A 21,810-nucleotide genomic window follows, 5' to 3' on the forward strand; every position below is an offset into this window, starting at 1 on the left:
ACTCACTGTTTTGTTATAGTCTTTTATTTCTAATTTTTACGTTTTTTAAAATGTAATCTGTACACCAATGTGAGGGTCAAACTGACAAGCCCAAAATCAGGAGCTGTACTCTCTACTGACTAAGCCAGCCAGGTGCCCCTGTTTCCAAGTCTTTTGCACTTTACTCTTGAATTAGTGACCCATGTTGATGTCATTACGTTAATACTATCTTATGCCTGTATAGAAAGTTAGTTTTAGATTGTTGTGTTTCAGACTGTTGTTTGGGATAGCTCCATGCCTAACGTATCCTTACTCCTATGCTATCCTTTGTTCCGTAAACTTTTAGTTTCTTTTAAAGCTTACATTTCTAGGGGTGTCAGGTGGCTTACTCAATTGAGCATGTGACCTCTTATTTTAGCTCAGACCATGATGTCTGGTCATGAGCTGGAGCCCTGAGTTGGGCTCTAGGATGATTGTAGAGTCTTCTCGAGTTTGTCTCTCTGCCTGTCCCTCTATCCCCCTTCCACTTAGCTTCTGTACTCTCTCTTTCTCCCCCCATAATGTTACATTTATATATTATGCACACATAAATATTCATATGCTTAAGAAAAGGTTTTATTTGAGAGAGAGAGAGAACGTGTGAGAGTGCACAAGCAGAGTGGAGGGGCAGAGGGAGAGAGCGAAGCAGGCTTCCCACTGAGCAGGGAGCCAGACAAGGGGCTGGATACCAGCATTCTGGGATCCTGATCTCAGCCCAAGATACACACTTACCTGATTGAACTACCCATGTGCTCCTATTCATACACTTTTATACAAATTCATGAATAGAACTTATGCACATTGTAAATTGTCTTTACGCTCTGGTGCAATTTTTTTTTTAATAGATGTCTCTGCACTAGTACCTTACATACTTGCCTCTACCATCTCATATAATGATAATTCATTATTTCAGTGATTGCATAGTATTTCAAGGTATGGCTGGGTCATTTATACTTTTGAAGATTTTTCATATTCTTTCTCATTAAATTGCTATTTTATCAATCATATGAAAATATTTTGAGACTGAGTAAAAATGCTGGCTCTCCACTGGGGGCAATTTCGTCCTCCCAGGGACATTGAACAATGTTCAGGGACATTTTAGGCTGTCAGATGGGGTGGTATCACTAAAGGTGGTAGTCCTCTAGACATCCTACATTGCCCAGGACAAACCCCAGCACAAGGACTAATCTGGGCCAGAATAACAATAGTGCTGAAATTGAGAAAACCTGAGGTAAATAATACATGTCTATATTTTTAATAATTACCACTGTTTTCAGATTATTTCCCCAAATGTTATAGCACTTCACATTTCTGTGATGAAAATTAAAGAACACCACTTTGCTACCTGTTTAAAAGTTCCAATCCCAATTCATGTGATACCTTTTTAAGTTTTTTGATAGGCTGTTGGGTATGGAAGGAATTTCTTGTTGTTTTCATAAGCAATTAGTGAGGTTGAGCAAATTCATATATTTGGTCACCATTTTGATTTGTCCATTATTATTATATACCCATATATTATATGCCCATTTTCTACAGTTGCCAGCATTTCAAATGATGTTTACAGATTGTTTCTTTATTGAATTCGATGGAGATATTTGGGCCATAAAAATGTTTTAAATTCTGTTAGTTAATGTATAACTTCTTCTTTTTCAATTTCTTGCCTTAATTAAGATGGTTTTGCCTGTAGATTTTCGTTGTTTAATTTTTTAAACATTTTATTTATTTATTTGACACACAGGGAGAGATCACAACTAGGCAGAGAGGCAGGCAGAGAGAGAGGGGGAAGCAGGCTCCCTGATGAGCAGAGAGCCCGATGTAGGTCTCGATCCCAGGACCCTGAGATCATGACCTGAGCCAAAGGCACAGGCTTAACCCACTGAGCAACACAGGTGCCCCTAATTTTTTTCAATTTTGGGAAATTTTTGGTTATTTTAAGGACTTTTAGGTGATTTTTTTGTATTTTTAAAAATTTAATTTAATTTCCATATAATTGACATGCAGTGTTATGTTAGTTTTAGGTGTACAGTATAGTGATTCAACAATTGTATACATTACTCAGTGCTCATCATGGTAAGTCTACTTTTCATCACCTTCACCTATTTCACCCATTCCCCCATCCACCTCCCATCTGGCAACTACCAATTTGTTCTCCACATTGAAGAGTCTGTTATTTGTTTGGTCTTCTTTTTGTTGTTGTTGTTCATTTGTCATGTTTATTAAATTCCATATGAGTAAAATCATGGTATTTGTCTTTCTCTGAGTTATTTTACTTATCATTATACCCTCTAGATCCACCCATGTTGTTGCAATTGGCAAAACTTCGTTCTTTTTTTATCGCTGCATAATATTCCAGTGTTATGTTGAGTAGACATCAGGAAAGTGGTTATCTTTCCTTGTTCCTGATCATAAAGGAAAAATGTTGAGTGTATACCCTTTGAGTATCATGCTTGCCGTGTTTTTTTTTAGTCTTTATGTTGACATAGTTTTCTTCTATTCCTAGATCTTAGCGTTTTTATCATGTTCTATACACAAATATAAACATCAATTTCTTTTTCTTTTTTTTTTCATTTTCAGCATTACAGTATTCATTGTTTTTTCACCACACCCAGTGCTCCATGCAATCTGTGCCCTCCCTAATACCCACCACCTGGTACCCCCAACCTCCCACCCCCCCGCCCCTTCAAAATCCCCAGGTTGTTTTTCAGAGTCTGTAGTCTCTCATGGTTCACCTCCCTCTCCAATTTCCCTCAACTCCCTTCTCTCCATCTCCCCTTGTCCTCTATATTATTTGTTATGCTCCACCAATAAGTGAAACCATATGATACTTGACTCTCTCTGCTTGACTTATTTCACTCAGCATAATCTCTTCCAGTCCTGTCCATGTTGCTACAAAAGTTGGGTATTCGTCCTTTCTGATGGAGGCATAATACTCCATAGTGTATATGGACCACATCTTCCTTATCCATTCATCCGTTGAAGGGCATCTTGGTTCTTTCCACAGTTTGGCGACCGTGGCCATTGCTGCTATAAACATTGGGGTACAGATGGCCCTTCTTTTCACTACATCTGTATCGTTGGGGTAAATACCCAGGAGTGCAATTGCAGGGTCATAGGGAAGCTCTATTTTTAATTTCCTGAGGAATCTCCACACTGTTATCCACAGTGGCTGCACCAGTTTGCATTCCCACCAACAGTGTAAGAGGGTTCCCCTTTCTCCACATCCTCTCCAACACACGTTGTTTCCTGTCTTGCTAATTTTGGCCATTCTAACTGGTGTAAGGTGGTATCTCAATGTGGTTTTGATTTGAATCTCCCTGATGGCTAGTGATGATGAACATTTTTTCATGTGTCTGGTAGCCATTTGTATGTCTTCATTGGAGAAGTGTCTGTTCATATCTTCTGCCCATTTTTTAATATGATTGTCTGTTTTGTGTGTGTTGAGTTGGAGGAGTTCTTTATAGATCCTGGATATCAAGCTTTTGCAAACTGTCATTTGCAAATATCTTCTCCCATTCCGTGGGTTGCCTCTTTGTTTTGTTGACTGTTTCTTTTGCTATGCAGAAGCTTTTGATCTTGATGAAGTCCCAAAAGTTCATCTTTGCCTTTGTTTCCTTTGCCTTTGGAGACATATCTTGAAAGAAGTTGCTGTGGCTGATATCAAAGAGGTTACTGCCTATGTTCTCCTCGAGGTTTCTGATGGATTCCTGTCTCACGTTGAGGTCTTTTATCCATTTCGAGTTTATCTTTGTGTACGGTGTAAGAGAATGGTCGAGTTTCATTCTTCTACATATAGCTGTCCAGTTTTCCCAGCACCATTTATTGAAGAGACTGTCTTTTTTCCACTGGATATTTTTTCCTGTTTTGTCGAAGATTATTTGACCATAGAGTTGAGGGTCCATATCTGGGCTCTCTACTCTGTTCCACTGGTCCATGTGTCTGTTTTGATGCCAGTACCATGCTGTCTTGGTGATCACAGCTTTGTAGTAAAGCTTGAATCAGGTAACGTGATGCCACCAGTTTTATTTTTGTTTTTCAACATTTCCTTAGCAATTCGGGGTCTCTTCTGATTCCATACAAATTGTAGGATTATTTACTCCAGCTCTTTGAAAAATACTGGTGGAATTTTGATCGGAATGGCATTAAAAGTATAGATTGCTCTGGGCAGTATAGACATTTTAACGATGTTTATTCTTCCGATCCAAGAGCATGGAATGGTCTTCCATCTTTTTGTGTCTTCTTCAATTTCTTTTAGGAGTGTTCTGTAGTTCCTCGAGTACAGATCTTTAACCTCTTTGGTTAGGTTTATTCCGAGGTATCTTATGGTTCTTGGTGCTATAGTAAATGGAATCGATTCTCTAATTTGCCTTTCTGTATTTTCATTGTTAGTGTATAAGAAAGCCACTGATTTCTGGACATTGACTTTGTATTCTGCTACATTACTGAATTTCTGTATGAGTTCTAGTAGTTTGGGGGTGGAGTCTTTCGGGTTTTCCATATAAAGAATCATGTCATCTGCGAAGAGAGAGAGTTTGACTTCTTCCTCGCCAATTTGGATACCTTTTATTTCTCTTTGTTGTCTGATTGCTGTTGCTAGGACTTCTAATACTATGTTGAACAAGAGTGGTGAGAGTGGGCATCCTTGTCGTGTTCCTGATCTCAACGGGAAGGCTGCAAGCTTTTTCCCATTGAGGATGATATTTGCTGTGGGTCTTTCATAGATAGATTTGATGAGTTTCAGGAATTTTCCCTCTATCCCTATACTATCAACATCAATTTCTTGAGTGCACAATATAAACAGTAATATATCTTCCAGGTTAGTAATACATGATTTTGTCATGCTCTTTCTCTCTTATTTTTGTAGTCACATCAAAGACATGAACTGGAGAATGATACACAAATTTTGGAATTTCTTCTTCTGGGATTTTCAGAAGGACCAGAATTGCAACCCTTCCTCTTTGGGCTGTTCCTGTCCATGTACCTGGTCATGATACTTGGGAATCTGCTCATCATCTTGGCTGTCATTTCAGTTTCCCACCTCCAAAAGCCCATATACTTCTTTCTCACCAAACTGTCCTTTGTAGGCATCTGTTTCACCTCCACCATCATCCCCAAGATGCTGGTGAATATACAAACACAGAGAAAAGTCATATCTTATGGCAGCTGCATTACACAGGTGTACTTTTCATACTTTTTGCAAGTTTGGACAACTTCCTCTTGACTGTGATGGCTTATGATCGCTTTGTGGCCATCTGTCACCCCCTGCACTACATAGCAATCATGAACCCTCGGCTCTGTGGACTGCTGGTTCTGGTATCCTGGATCATGAGTGTCCTGCATTCTTTGTTACAAACCTTAATGGTATTGTGGCTGTCCTTCTGCACAAAGGTGGAAATCCCCCACTTTTTCTGTGAACTCAATCAGATGATCCAACTTGCATGTTCTGACACCTTTCTCAATAACATGGTGATGTATTCTGCAGCTGTCCTGCTGGGTGGTGTTCCTCTGGCTGGGGTCCTTTACTCTTATTCTAAGATAGTTTCCTCCATATGTGGGATTTCATCATCTCAGGGCAAACATAAAGCATTTTCCACATGTGCGTCACATCTCTCGGTTGTCTCCTTATTTTATTGAACTAGCCTAGGAGTGTACCTTAGCTCTGCTGCTACCCAGAGTTCCCACTCAAGTGCAGTAGCCTCAGTGATGTACACTGTGGTCACACCTATGCTGAATCCCTTCATCTATAGTCTGCGGAACAAAGATATAAAGGAGGCTCTAAATATATTTTTCAGAGCAACCATAAAGGGGCTTTTTTCCAACAAGTACCTGTGCTTGCAGGCTTAATGCCTAATAGCCAGAAATTGTGATTCTTTAATCGGATCATGAAAGAGGAACTTAATCCCCTTTTTATAACCTGGACTTTCAGTTTTTCTTTTTTTTAATGTTATACTTGTTTTTTATTTATCTATTCAGCTGACAACAAATATGAACAACAACAGCAATAATTTTTTAAAAGAACTGATATCGTTTTCAACCTTAAATTAGTTTAATTTAGCTTACATAATGTATTTAAATTAAGCTCAATTAAAATGTATAATTAAATTGATTTAGGATTGAAATATTTGGTTAATATGTTAATATATTTATATGACATTTTTTAGGACTTATACAATTCACTGGCTTAAGTGAGAGCCTTAAGTAATTTTGGTGAAACAAGAAAAACGAGAATTCCATCTTTTTATTGCAGAAAAATTTTCCAGCAAACACAGAAGAAAAATATGGTCTTTTAAAATAATTTAATGATCTGTCCTTTGGGGTAAACTTAATAAAAATGTTTTACTAAAGCCTAGATCATTAAATTATTTTAAAAGTAAGATCAGGGGCTCTAGGTGGCTCAGCTAGTTAAGTGTCTGGCTCTTTTTTCCCCTAAAGATCAACTGCTTTATTGAATTTAAATAAGTGTTTTGTTGAAATTTCTGCTCCTTCTGATAGATAACAATTTTGCTTTTGTTTCTGAAATTTCCAAAGTTAGTCACAACCTTGAATCAGAAACTATTTGGAGATTCCCATTTGCCTCATATAGTGATGAATGGTCCTAGTTTTATGAAATAAATGACATTGGCAACTGAGGCCATTTTTATAATTTTATTGTAGAAGAAATTCTGAGATCACAGTTTTTCACTCTGTCATTCCTTTCTACATTAATACCTTAAATGCTCTTCTTGGTAATACACATTTTAACCTACTATTTTGTTTCATAGGTAGTCATGGGACTTTATGAACCTCCTTAGGATCCTGTTCCCTTATCAGCTCAGCATCCACAGTATCCCTGCCAGAGAATAGTAAGGCAGAAATTGGTTATGAAAATGATCCCCAAGTGTAATCTACAGGAGGACAAATTTGCATAAACCAATTTACTTCATATGGGATTGGTGTCAGAGAATACCTGAAATATGATGTTAAATTTTCTATAACGCCATATTTTTATGGATAATGTTTTTGATCATAAACATCTATTCATTGACGTGTAGGATATGTGGTGTCCATGTTTAAAGGGTTTTATTAATTGTACTGAAGAATTTAGTGGCAGAATATGGGTTATTTAATTGGATGATTTACTGTTTCTACTTGAAAAATTCAAGCCCTGCCTACAAATATTACTCCTTCCATTGCCCTAAACTCTCCCCCTTTAAAAATGTTGTCATAAATGTCATAGTGTGAGTGAGTGAACAATTGGTGCATTCATTCTGTCATTAATTTCTTTACCATTTTTTTGTTCTAAACTCTCTTTTATCCTATGATCAAAGTATCATAGATCAATTCCAGACAAGAGCTGGAATTACTGCCCAGTAATGCTCTGAGAATGGAAATTGTGACTGAGGGTCCCACAACTTATTCCTGTAAAAAGATAGAGGTCTTTCCAAACTCTCCCAGTTACCTGAATGGGAATCTCAATGGTGGTCAATTTCTAGTACAGTTATTTGAAATAAACGTGAATAACCAGGCCATTATGAATAGTGCTTTCATATATCAGAGAAATATAAAAACTAAGAAGCAGTAGATTATTCTTAATATTCTCAGTTCTGTTTATATTGGTTATTGAATCAGTCAGCTATTGCTGCATGACAAGCCATGCTAAATGTAAAGGATATAAGATAATGTTTCCTTTAAAATAGCATGGGGACCTATGATGGGGAAGTCTTTTGGTCTCCACTGGTCTCCTCTTGAGGCTGTGGTCAGCTGTGGCTCAGCTGGAAATGCTCCATTCATTCTAGCTGTGTTCTCACATTTGGGGTCTCTTGCTGGTGGTAGGCTGGTCTAGGTTGACCATGGTTACAGTTGCTGAGCTCTGTTTCACATGTTTTTACCTCTCACAGTAAGGTAGTCTGGACTTGTGTACATGGCAGAGGCAGGGTTACAAGGGAGCAGCAAAAACACACAATGACCCCTTGAGGCACATTGTCATTTTCAGCATATACTATTAGTCAAGGCAAAAAAAACTCTGACTAAGTTCAGTCCAGATTCAAATTTGGAGAAACAGACTCCACCTCTCAGTGGAAGGAGCTTCACAGTCACATTGCCAAGTACATGGATACAGAGATAAGTATTGAATCGTGGGCATCTCAGCAAAAGGTCTACCACAAGTACAATTTTCAATTCAATAAACTTTTATTGGTGTAGAACATAAAACCAACATAGAGAACAATCTAGTGCAGTATAATACAGTGATTTAATAATTCTACACATGACTTGGGCTCATCATTGTGAGTATGCTCTACATCAAAAACCAATGATGAACTGTACAATGACTAACTGAACATATTAAAAGATAAAAAATATTAAAATTGGAATGGAATAAAAAATAAATTTTCTTTTTTTAAAAAAATGAACAAAATAAAAATAAAAAATGGTTGAGTCTACAGGATTTTATATACTTAGTTCCTATTATCTGTAAATAAATACACAATTTTACTTCTTTCTTTTTTTCTGATTTTGATGCTTTTTATTTCTTTATTTCACCTGATTGCTAGCTAGGATTTTGTTGAATAAGAGTGGTGAGAGTGCTTTAATGTTTATTTTGTCTGTTAGTAATATAACTATTCTTGCTTTCTTGTGATAAGTATTGTATTTTTTTGTTAAGAGTTCAGACAGAAGTTAATGGTGACATCAGGGTCTCAGTAATTTTCTCATAATCATCCTAAACCATAAGAAAAGCAAAAAAAAATTTAAGAAGATTTTTATTTATTTATTTGACACAGAGAGAGAGAGATAGTGAGAGAGGGAACACAAGCAATGAGAGTGGGAGAGGGAGAAGCAGGCTTTCCACTAAGCAGGGAACCTGATGTGAGGCTCAATCTTTGGACTCTGGGATCATGAGGTGATACAAAGGCAGATACTTAAGGACTGAGCCACCCAGGTGCCCCTAAAAGCAAAACAACTTCTTTGTTAATTGCTTGTGTCCAAACAACTTAGCACCTGTCGGGAACTGCATAATTTTTGTGGGAGCATAAATTTGCAATAAATTTGGGCAAATACCAGAAGCATGATTGTTGGATCATACGGTAAGACTATACTTAAACTTTGTAAGAAACTGCCAAACCATCTTCAATGTGACTGTAGTGTTTTGCAATCAGTTTCCATTGACTTACATCTTTGGCATCATTTGTTGTTTTCAGTGTTTTGGATTTTAGCCATTCTCATAGTTGTGTAATGGTGTCTTATTGTTTGTTTATTTATTTATTTAGCCATCATTAGTTTTTGATGTAGTGATCAGTGATTTATTAGTTGTGTATAACACCCAGGGCCCATCATAACACGTTCCCTCCCTTAGTACCCATCATCCTGTAATGCCCTCCCCTCACCGTCTCCCTTTTGAAACTCTCAGTCTGTTTCCCAGGGTCCATAGTCTCTCATGGTTCATCTCCCTCTCTGATTTCTCTCCCTTCAGATTCCCCTCCCTTCCCCTATGATGCTCTGTGCTATTGCTTATGTTCCACATATGAGTGAAACCATAAGATAAATGTCTTTCTCTGCTTGACTTATTTCACTTAGCATAATCCTCTCCAGTTCCATCCTAGAGGGAAAGAGTATATTTTTCACAGCCAAAGTTTCTGTTTATCAGATATAAATAATAAATACAAATTCACATATATTTAATAACACAGCTTATAGATATATAAACCAATCTGGCAAAACTCCCAGGAAAAACAGAGATATCTTTCACCACAGTAGGAGAATTTAATAAATATCTCTTAATAACAGAATAGACAGAACTTCAATTAAGGAATTGAACAACATATTCAACCTAATAGATGTATACAAAAGAGGTGATTTATTAAACACACACAAATCTAAGGACAAAGTTTTGCTGCTTGTCCTAATTAAAAATAAATCAATGACATTGAAAATTATCATAATTTTAAAAAAGGGTGAGAATAGACACACTTATCTTGCAATAATAATTTAATAATAATAACTTTCCCAAAGAAAAATGTTTTCTAACCTTTCAACATTGAGTATAATGTTATTGTGGGATTGTCATATATGGTCTTCTTTTATGTTGAGGTATGTTCCTCCCTATACCCAGTTTGTTGAAGGTTTTGTTTGTCGGTTTGTTTTCTTTTGTTCTGTTTTGTTTTAATCATGAAAGGATATTGTATTTTGTCAAAATCTTTTTTCCTGCATGTATTGAGATGATCATAGGATTGTGATATTTCATTCTATTAAGGGGGTGTATGACATTTGTTGATTGGTAGGAGGAGTGATTTAATTCCCAAATATTTGTGAATAAATCAGATTTCTGTGCCCCTACATCCATTGTGGCATTATTCACAATAGCCAAGGCATGGAAACAGCCCAGTATCCATCAACAGAGGAATTAATAGTGATGGCATATCAGTACAAGGGAATTCAACAAATAAAAAAAATGGAAGACAGCCTTTCCTTAGCTAAAACATGGAAGGACCAAGGGAATTACACTAAGTGAAATAATCAGTCAGAGAAAGACAATTAATGTGTGATCTCTTTTATATGTAAAATTCAAAATTCTGAACTCATAGAAACAGAGAGTATGGGATGCCTGAGTGGGTCAGTTGGTTGTGTCTACCTTTGGCTCAGATCATGATTCTGGGGCCTGGGGTTGAGTCTCCCATCAGACTCCTTGCTCGACAGAGAGCCTGTTTCTTCCTCTGCCTGATACTCCCCTGTTTGTGCTCACTCTCTATCTCCCTCTACAAATAAATAAGATCTTAAAAAAAAAAAAGAAAAGAAACAAAGAGTAGGTTGATGTTTGCCTGTGGCTGTGGTTTGGGGAAGTGAGAAGATGCTGGTGAAAGCCTACAAACACTCATTTAGTTATAAGATGAATGAGTTCTGGGAACTTATGTACAACATGGTCAATACAGTTAATTCTATTATGTTGTATACTTGAATGTTGATAACAGCATACATAGTAAATGTTCCTACAATAAAAATAAATAATAGCTTTGTGAAGTGATGGATGTATTTGCTAACTATTTTAGTGATCATTTCCATATATATATATATATATATACATAAAATCACCAAGTTGCATGCTTAAACTTTCACAATTTTGTATGTCAATTGTATTTCAATAAAACGGGATAAATAAGGAAAAAATATTCTTGTGTCTCTGTCTTCTATTTGCATTTCAAATGTCACCTCCTTCCAGTGGAACAATCCCCATAAAAAATAAATAAAACACAGTACCAGGATGAAAACCATTACGAACATGTCAATGGGAAGGTCAATCAATAGGAAAACAGTATCTACCTGAGGATGCCATGAAAATAGCATCAGTGATGCAACAATTCTTAGCTCCATTAATCAGGGAGTTACATACAAGGTCCCTGCTCTCTGAGGCATCTGGAATGAAAAGCTTTTATTTCTTTGAATTTTTCTTAGACTAGGAATGGTGATCATTAGGCAAGGTGTGGGAGGAAATATTTACCTTTGGAGGAAAGTTTGACCCTGTGGAGGATAATTTCCATAACTGCCCCATACACACATAATTCAGTCTCAGCGTCTTCTCTGAGATCATTCCACTGCTGAAAGTGAAAGTGGAAATGAAAACTTTCAGATTGAAATTCACACCAGGGGTAGACTATTTGTAGAGATGGCCCCAGATCCTCATCTTTCTCTATAGCCATGTCTTTGACAATTTGGCCAACACATTCCCTCAGGTGGTGGAGACTTTTCCTCCACCTTATATCTGGGTTAGGATTTTTTATTTGCTGTGGCTAGAAGAATATGGTAGGAATGACAGTGGACCTTAGAGTCTTGGTGCATTTCTGCTGCTCTTTCTTGGAACTCTGTCTTGAAAAAGTGAATTAAGCTGGGTGGGATGCCAGAGGAAGTGAGGATAGGTGGAGCAGAGCCAAGTTGTCCAAGCCAAGGCCACCCTAGATCAGCTACAACAAGCTAGCCAAGCCCCAAGTATATTAGGATGCCCAGAAGAGATCAGCAGAGCTCCCCCAGCCAAAACACAGATGGTTCAAGACTCTTGAGGAAATCAACAGAGATTAGAACAATCCATCACCATGCAATTCCAGTTGATAGTATAGACATTATAGCAAGCCATTTGTTTTAGGATGTTTGTTATGCAGCAACATTCATAATCATTCAATTATTAAAGTTTATTTTGGATAATTGTTAAAAAGTGACTCTAAGGGCATATGGGTGGCTCATTCAGTTGTGCTTCCAACTCTTGGTTTCAACTTAGAGCATGATTTCCAGCTCCAGGGGTAAACCCCAACTTTGGGCTCCATGATCAGCTAGGTCTGCTCCAGATTCTCTCTCAATCTCCTTCTGCCCCATCCCTTTTTCTTGCTCTCTCTCTATCACACAAATAAGTAAATCTTAAATGGTGTGTGTTGTGATGTACACTGGGTTTTATATGTAATGAATCATTGGACACTACATCAAAAACTAAAAGTGTACTATATGTTGGCTAACTGAACACATGCAAAAAGGGTGACCCTAATGAAGATATTTTTTTTGCATACCAAGAAGAGTTTGGAAAGACATTCATTTTTGTGGAGAATACATAGTGCCCCAGAATCACATAATTAGGAAGAAATTTCTGCTCTCTGTGTCCTGCTGAGACATCTTGATTTTAGTCCAAAGAGATTCGTTTTTGGCATGGACCTCCAGGACTACAAGATAATAAATTTGTTTCTATTAAACCCTCAGTGTGGTAATTGGTGATAACAGCAATAAAAGGACAATGACATTTCTCTAATAAATTTTTTTTGAAGAACTGAATTTAAGCTTCTCGAATCATTCACTTAGCTTCTTTGGGTAAGGGTATTTTGCTGAAACCCTACCTTTAAGGACAAGAAAAAAATCATTTTTTTCCATTGCAGAGTTTACTGCAGTCAGATCAACAAAAAACTTATTTTGTGGGTTGTCTGTGACGATGTGGACATGGATTTATGGTAGAGAATGAGTCCTTATAATGAAATGTTATACTTATGAGATTTAAATCTAAAGTCACTTTGGAGATATTCTGCCCAATTAGCTGGTACAGAGGAGTTCTCCTTGCATAAATGTCAATGTGGTTCTGTCTTTGAGGCCTCTGGGCACTGGGTAGGAAAAGTGATCCATTGTGAAAATTCAGGCCACCTGTTCTCTAAATTTTGGGGTCTAAATTTCTACATTCCTAGCATTCCACGTGAAAGCAAGTGCTCATTCTTTTCATTCATTTACCCTCCAAGTTTCTCTCAAGCTTTCTTTCAACACAATAGACAGGTATAATGAGTTATAATGAGGGTTATGAGCCTTGTGCATATACATCCATGTATGTGATTGTGTTTTCTTAAAATAAATATGTACATGAAAATACATACATTTACATACACACAACCCTTAATCTTAAACTTCTTTGGACCCAACAAAGTATTTCACATTTCACCATGCCTTACAACATCCCTTGAAGTTATGTCTATGATTCCATACTTCCTTCAGAAGAAAATGAAGGTGGATGGATTATACCCTAATACTTGCATAATGAAGTAGTTAGAGCTTACTGTGCACCTTCTTGAGGTCTGTGGAAATGGAATAATGCAGTATGTACCCATAATTTTTCAGTGATTCTTTCAATTCCCAAAGTTGTATACTTTAAATATGTACAGTTTATCACATGTAATAATGCTCCAGTAAGTTAATGAGAATTTAAAAAATTCTAGTAGTGCTTATGACTCAGGGCAGATCTGGAGCACAGGTAGCCGAGCCACCCCTGTCCAGGTGGGAGAGGTCTCTTCCAACTATGGAAAAGCAAATGTTCACATCTGGATGTTAAAATAGTGGAATTAAATTAAGGCCATTCACATTTCATAAAGTCATTTATTTTGTAACTAGAAGATTATCTACATATTTGAAAGGAGTAAAATGGCATAAATTAGTTCAAGATGGAAGAGCACTACAGCCACACGCCTCCTGGATGACCATTAGAAACACAATGTAGAGAGTCAAAACTGACTTCAGACTCATGAGAAGCCCTGCACAGATCAGAACAACTGCCTACCCTATAGCCCCTTCGATAATAAAGACACTATATTAGCCATTTTTTTTTTAGATTTTATTTACATGAGCGAGAAAGAGAGGGAGAGAAAGAGCACAACCTAGAGAGAGAACATGGTGGCAGGGGGAAAGGACAGAAGGAGAGGGAGAAACAGACTCCCTGCTGAGAGGGAGCTCAATCCCAGGACCCCTGGATCATGATCTGAGCCAAAGGCAGAATCTTAACCAACTGAGTTATCCAGGCATCCCTATACTAAGCCATTTTATTTTAGGGTGCTTTGTATGTAGCAATAGCTAAGTGATATAATAATCAAATCAGGCAGAGCACATAGCATTTGTAATGATCTGATTCTTTTTATTCTCTTTTTTAAAATTTTTTTATTTTAATAAACATATAATGTATTTTTATCCCCAGGGGTACAGGTCTGTGAATCGCCAGGTTTACACATTTCACAGCACTCATCATAGCACATACCCTCCCCAATGTCCATTTCCACACCACCCTCTCCCGTCCCCCCTCCCCCCAGCAACCCTCAGTCTGTTTCTTGAGATTGAGTCTTTTATGGTTTGTCTCCCTCCCAATCCCATCTTTTCATTTTTTCTTTTCCTACCTCCCCCCACCCCCCCGCCTTGCATCTCCACTTCCTCATATCAAAGAGATCATATGATAGTTGTCTTTCTCCGATTGACTTATTTCGCTAAGCATGATACCCTCTAGTTCCATCCACGTCGTCGCAAATGACAAGATTTCATGTCTTTTGATGGCTGCATAGTATTCTATTGTGTATATATACAACATCTTCTTTATCCATTCATCTGTTAATGGACATCTAGGCTCTTTCCACAGTTTGGCTATTGTGGACATTGCTGCTATAAACATTCGGGTGCACGTGCCCCTTCGGAGCACCACGTTTGTATCTTTAGGATATATACCCAGTAGTGCAATTGCTGGGTCGTAGGGTAGCTCTATTTTCAGCTTTTTGAGGAACCTCCACACTGTTTTCCAGAGTGGTTGCACCAGCTTGCATTCCCACCAGCAGTGTAGGAGGGTTCCCCTCTCTCCGCATCCTCGCCAGCATCTGTCATTTCTTGACTTGTTAATTTTCACCGTTCTGACTGGTGTGAGGTGGTATCTCATTGTGGTTTTGATTTGTATTTCCCTGATGCCGAGTGATGTGGAACATTTTTTCATGTGTCTGTTGGCCATCTGGATGTCTTCTTTGCAGAAATGTCTGTTCATGTCCTCTGCCCATTTCTTGATTGGATTATTTGTTCTTTGGGTATTGAGTTTGCTAAGCTCTTTATAGATTTTGGATACTAGCCCTTTATCTGATATGTCATTTGCAAATGTCTTCTCCCATTCTGTCAGTTGTCTTTTGGTTTTGTTAACTGTTTCCTTTGCTGTGCAAAAGCTTTTGATCTTGATGAAATCCCAATAGTTCATTTTTGCCCTTGCTTCTGTTGCCTTTGGTGATGTTCCTAGGAAGAAGTTGCTGCGGTTTAGGTAAAAGAGGTTGCTGCCTGCATTCTCCTCAAGGATTTTGATAGATTCCATTCTCACATTGAGGTCCTTCATCCATTTTGAGTCTATTTTCGTGTGTGGTGTAAGGAAATAGTCCAATTTCATTTTTCTGCATGTGGCTGTCCAATTTTCCAGCACTATTTGTTGAAGAGGCTGTCTTTTTTCCATTGGATATTCTTTCCTGCTTTGTCGAAGATTAGTTGACCTTAGAGTTGAGGGTCTATTTCTGGGCTCTCTATTCTGTTCCATTGGTCTATATGTCTGTTTTTGTGCAGTACCATACTGTCTTGATGATGACAGCTTTGTAGTAGAGCTTGAAGTCTGGAATTGTGATGCCACCGACTTTGGCTTTCTTTTTCAATATTCCTTTGGCTATTCGAGGTCTTTTCTGGTTCCATATAAATTTTAGGATTATTTGTTCTATTTCCTTAAAAAATGGATGGGATTGTGATAGGGATTGCATTAAATGTGTAGATTGCTTTAGGTAGAATAGACATTTTCACAATATTTGTTATTCCAATCCATGAGCATGGAATATTTTTCCATTTCTTTGTGTCTTCCTCAATTTCTTTCATGAGGAGTTTATAGTTTTCTGAGTATAGATTCTTTGCCTCTTTGGTTAGATTTATTCCTAGGTATCTTATGGTTTTGGGTGCTATTGTAAATGGGACTGACTCCTCAATGTCTCTTTCTTCTGTCTTGTTAGTGTAAAGAAATGCGACTGATTTCTGTGCATTGACTTTATATCCTGACACGTTACTGAATTCCTGTATAAGTTCTAGCAGTTTTGGAGTGGAGCATTTTGTGTTTTCCACATATAGTATCATATCATCTGCAAAGAGTGAGAGTTTGACTTCTTTGCCAATTTGGATGCCTTTAATTTCTTTTTGTTGTCTGATTGCCAAGGCTAGGACTTCTAGTACTATGTTGAACAGCAGTGGTGATAACGGACATCCCTGCCGTGTTCCTGACCTTAGCGGAAAAGCTTTCAGTTTTTCTCCATTGCGTTGGGTTTTTCATAGATGGCTTTGATAATATTGAGGTATGTGCCTTCTATCCCTACACTTTGAAGAGTTTTAATCAGGAAGGGATGCTGCCCTTTGTCAAATGCTTTTTCAGCATCTATTGAGAGTATCATATGGTTCTTACTCTTTCTTTTATTAATGTATTGTATCACATTGATGCGTTTGCGGATGTTGAACCAACCTTGCAGCCCTGGAATAAATCCCACTTGGTCGTGGTGAATAATCCTTTTAATGTACTGTTGGATCCTCTTGGCCAGTATTTTGGTGAGAATTTTCGCATCTGTGTTCATCAAAGATATTGGTCTGTAATTCTCTTTTTTGGTGGGATCCTTGTCTGGTTTTGGGATCAAGGTGATGCTGGCCTCATAGAATGAGTTTGGAAGTTTTCCTTCCATTTCTATTTTTTGGAACAGTTTCAGGAGAATAGGAATTAATTCTTCTTTAAATGTTTGGTAGAATTCCCCTGGGAAGCCGTCTGGTCCTGGACTTTTGTTTGTTTGGAGATTTTTGATGACTCTTTCAATCTCCTTACTGGTTATGGGTCTGTTCAGGTTATCTATTTCTTCCTGGTTCAGTTGTGGTAGTTTATACGTCTCTAGAAATGTATCCATTTCTTCCAGATTGTCAAATTTGTTGGCTTAGAGTTGCTCGTAGTATGTTCTTATAATTGTTTGTGTTTCTTTGGTGTTGGTTGTGATCTCTCCTCTTTCATTCATGGTTTTATTTATTAGCGTCCTTTCTCTTTTCTTTTTGATAAGTCTGGCCAGGGGCTTATCAATCTTATTAATTCTTTCAAAGAACCAGCTCCTAGTTTCGTTTATTTGTTCTATTATTTTTTTAGTTTCTATTTCATTGATTTCTGCTCTGATCTTTATGATTTCTCTTCTCCTGCTGGGTTTAGGCTTTCTTTGTTGTTCTCTCTCCAGCTCCTTTACGTGTAGGGTTAGGTTGTGTATTTGAGACCTTCTTGTTTCTTGAGGAAGGCTTGCACTGCTATATATTTTCCTCTCAGGACTGCCTTTGTTGTGTTCCACAGATTTTGAACTGTTGTGTTTTCATTATCATTTGTTTCCATGAATTTTTTCAATTCTTCTTTAATTTCCTGGTTGACCCATTCATTTTTTAGAAGGATGCTGTTTAGTCTCCATGGATTTGTGTTCTTTCCAAATTTCCTCTTGTGATTGAGTTCTAGCTTCAGAGCATTGTGGTCTGAAAATATGCAGGGAATGATCTCAATCTTTTGGTACCGATTGAGACCTGATTTATGACCCAGGATGTGGTCTATTCTGGAGAATGTTCCATGTGCACTAGAGAAGAATGTATATTCAGTTGCTTTGGGATGGAATGTTCTGAATATATCTGTGATGTCCATCTGGTCCAGTGTGTCATTTAAGGCCTTTATATCTTTGTTGATCTTTTGCTTAGATGATCTGTCCATTTCAGTGAGGGGAGTGTTAAAATCCCCTGCTATTATTGTATTACTGTCGATGTATTTCTTTGATTTTGTTATTAATTGGTTTATATAGTTGGCTGCTCCCATGTTAGGTGCATAGATATTTAAGATTGTTAGGTCTTCTTGTTGGGCAGTTCCTTTGAGTATGATATAGTGTACTTCCTCATCTCTTATTATAGTCTTTGGCTTAAAATCTAATTGATCTGATATAAGGATTGCCACCCCAGCTTTCTTTTGATGTTCATTAGCATGGCACATTGTTTTCCACCCCCTCACTTTAAATTTGGAGGTGTCTTCGGGTCTAAAATGAGTTTCTTGTAGGCAGCATATTGATGGGTTTTGTTTTTTTATCCATTCTGATACCCTGTGTCTTTTGATTGGGGCATTTAGCCCATTAACATTCAGGGTAACTATTGAGAGATATGAATTTAGTGCCATTGTATTGCCTGTAAGGTGACTGGTACTGTATATTGTCTCTGTTTCTTTCTGATCTACTACTTTTAGGGTCTCTCTTTGCTTAGAGGACCCCTTTCAATATTTCCTGGAGAGCTGGTTTGGTGTTTGCAAATTCTTTCAGCTTTTGTTTGTCCTGGAAGCTTTTTATCTCTCCTTCTATTTTCAATGATAGCCTAGCCGGATATAGTATTCTTGGCTGCATGTTTTTCTCGTTTAGTGCTCTGAATATATCATGCCAGTTCTTTCTGGACTGCCAGGTCTCTGTGGATAGGTCCGCTGCCAATCTAATGTTTTTACCCTTGTATGTTACAGACTTCTTTTCCCGGGCTGCTTTCAGGATTTTCTCTTTGTCGCTAAGACTTGTAAATTTTACTATCAGGTGACGAGGTGTGGACCTATTTTTATTGATTTTGAGGGGTGTTCTTAGCATTTCCTGGATCTTGATGTTTGTTCCCTTTGCCATATTAGGTTAATTCTCTCCAATAATTGTCTCCAATATACCTTCTGCTCCCTTCTCTCTTTCTTCTTCTTCTGGAATCCCAATTATTCCAATGTTGTGTCGTCTTATGGTGTCGCTTATCTCTCAAATTCTCTCCTCGTGGTCCAGTATTTGTTTGTCTCTCTTTTGCTCAGCTTCTTTATTCTCTGTCATTTGGTATTCTATGTCACTAATTCTTTCTTCTGCCTCATTTATCCTAGCAGTGAGAGCTTCCATTTTTGATTGCACCTCATTAATAGCTTTTTTGATTTCAACTTGGTTAGATTTTAGTTCTTTTATTTCTCCAGAAAGGGCTTTTATCTCTCCAGAGAGGGTTTCTCTAATATCTTCTATGCCTTTTTCGAGCCCAGCTAGAACCTTGAGAATTGTCATTCTGAACTCTAGATCTGTCATGTTACCAATGTCCATATTGATTAGTTCTCCAGCCTTCGGTATGGCCTCTTGTTTTTTTTTTTTGAGGTGAGTTTTTCCACCGTGTCATTTTGTCCAGATAAGATTTGCTTTCTCCTGCTGTGGAATTCCGCTGTTCTTGGTGACTGAAGTTGGTTTTGGATGGGTTTCTTGTTGATCTTCTGGGGGAGGGGCGTGTTGTAGTGATTCTCAAGTGTCTTTGCCGCAGGCGGAATTGCACCGCCCTTGCCAGGGGCCGGGCTAAGTAATCTGCTCGGGTTTGCTTTCGGGAGCTTTTGTTCCCTGAGCGCTTTCCGTAGAGTTCCAGAGGATGGGAATGAAGATGGTGGCCTCCCAATCTCTCGTCCCGGAGGAGCCGAGAGCTTGGGGTTCCGCTCCTCAGTGCACTCTCAGAGCAAAGCGCCCAACCGCCCCGCCTCTCTGGCCCATGGTCGCGCCTTGAGGAAAGCAGTCAATTGCTGGAGCTGGAGAAAAGCGCCAGGTCGCTTCCCTCTCCGCAGCCTCCAGCCGCGCTCCAAGCCCAGCCAGTCTGCGACCAGCACAAGGTAACCCCAGGCTTAGAGCTCGCTCCTTGGCTTTGTCGCTGTAGCCAGCTTCCCCGCTCTAATACCTGCGAGCTCCGCAGCACTCAGACACCCCCAGTCCTTTTGTGACCCCGCGGGACCTGGGGTTATGCTGACCCCGCCTGGGTTTCCCCCTGGTTTAGCCTCTGGAGCAATGTTTCCCAGTGGAGCCAACTTTAAAAGTCCCGATTTTGTGCTCCGTTGCTCCGCTGCTTGCCGGGGGCCGGCCCCTCCCCCCGGGGTCTATCTTCCCGTCGCTTTGGATTCACTTCTCCGCAGGTCCTACCTTTCAGAAAGTGATTGATTTTCTGTTTCTAGAATTGTTTCTATTCTCTTCGATTTCCCGTTGGATTTGTAGGTGTTCACAATGGTTAGATAAGCTGTCTAGTTGATCTCCTGCTACCCGATGTCATCTCAGCCTGCTACTTCTCCGCCATCTTGACTCCTCCCCCTCCTGATTCTTTTTATTCTAAGCATTTTTTTATGATACTTGAAATTAGTTTTCAAGATTACTCTGTTCTTCAAGTTTATCTGTTGTATTATAAAAATGACTCCAGGATGCCTGGGTGGCTCCGTACCTTAAGTGGCTGCCCTCGGCTGAAGTCAAGATCCCAGAACCCTGGGATCCAGTCCTGCATCAGGCTCCCTACTCAGCAGGGAATCTGCTTCTCCCTCTCCCTCTGCCTACCGCTCCCCTGCTTGTGCTCCATCTCTCTCTCTCTCTCTCTCTCTCTCAATCTCTCTGGTTAAAAAAAATCTTTAAAAAATAAATAAAAATAAAAATGACTCCATTGAGGCCTGTTTGAGGTAACATGGAAAAGTTGGAAGGACATGTCTGTGTGCATAAACCTTGTGACTCTGGGTCACATCATGGACAGGAATCCAAGCTTGCTGGTGAGTCATCCTGTGGTTATGAGGATAATATATATAATTTATGATAATGATGCTGTTTATTCACTGACCCTTTAGAGATTGTGGCAAAATTTTGAATAGTGGGAGATCCTTCATTAAGAGAAATAGAAGGAATCATATTTGCATGTAGCACAGGAAAATTTCAACCAGAATCCAGAAAATAATTTAATAAAACCCCAAACATGCCACCAGTTTTTCATCTTAATGAACATGCTTTATAAATGGATTCTGATAGTCCATAATTCAATGAATAGATGAAGTGCCTATAACAAATGCATGCTTTAATATTTTGCTTTATCACACTTAAAGTCAAGGTTGATTCTCAGGCCATATATTATCATTCTATTTTATCCATATCTGTCTTTCTGTATAGATTCCACTTGGAGAGTGTATTTATTATTATTATTATTATTTTGCTAGAGACTATGGTAGGCGTGATGGACATAGGCTGTGTAATAACAGGATCCTAATGTGTAGAAAAATCCCCATGAACAGCTTTAACCACCAGTACATCTAAGTATCCATTCTCAGGCAGTACAGTAAAAATAGCAATATACAAAGGAATGATGTTCACTAAAGGGAAGCACAGTGGTCTTAGATTTTCCTCTGTTATAAATTTACCTAAATAGCTGGGGTGGCTAAGAGTAGGTTTTCCATGGGAGTAGTTTTCAGTCAAACTAAAGAAACTATGTTTACTGTGATGCATTTTATTTGAGAAAAACATTTTCTTTCTTTTTTTTAAAATTTTATTTATTTACTTGACAGAGATCACAAGTAGGCAGAGAGGCAGGCAGAGAGGGGGGCAGAGTAGGCTCTTCACTGAGCAGAGAGCTTGATGCAGGGCTCAATCCCAGGACCCTGGGACCATGACCTGAGCTGAAGGCAAAGGCTTTATCCCACTGAGACACCCAGGT

General features: G+C 38.5%; 1 pseudogene across 1 annotated transcript in view; it reads left to right on the forward strand.

Moving 5' to 3' along the window:
* Positions 1-5,859, forward strand: part of LOC308351624 (olfactory receptor-like protein OLF4) — a 60,817-nt pseudogene extending 54,958 nt beyond the window's left edge. The window contains exons 3-4 of the transcript in view: positions 4,832-4,835; positions 5,100-5,859. The product of the transcript in view is annotated as an olfactory receptor-like protein OLF4 (transcript). The remainder of the gene's footprint in view (positions 1-4,831; positions 4,836-5,099) is intronic.
* Positions 5,860-21,810: the final 15,951 nt, after the last annotated feature.

This window comes from Martes martes (genome assembly GCF_963455335.1).
Source record: "Martes martes genome assembly, chromosome: 1".
In the NCBI taxonomy this organism is placed as follows: Eukaryota; Metazoa; Chordata; class Mammalia; order Carnivora; family Mustelidae; genus Martes; species Martes martes.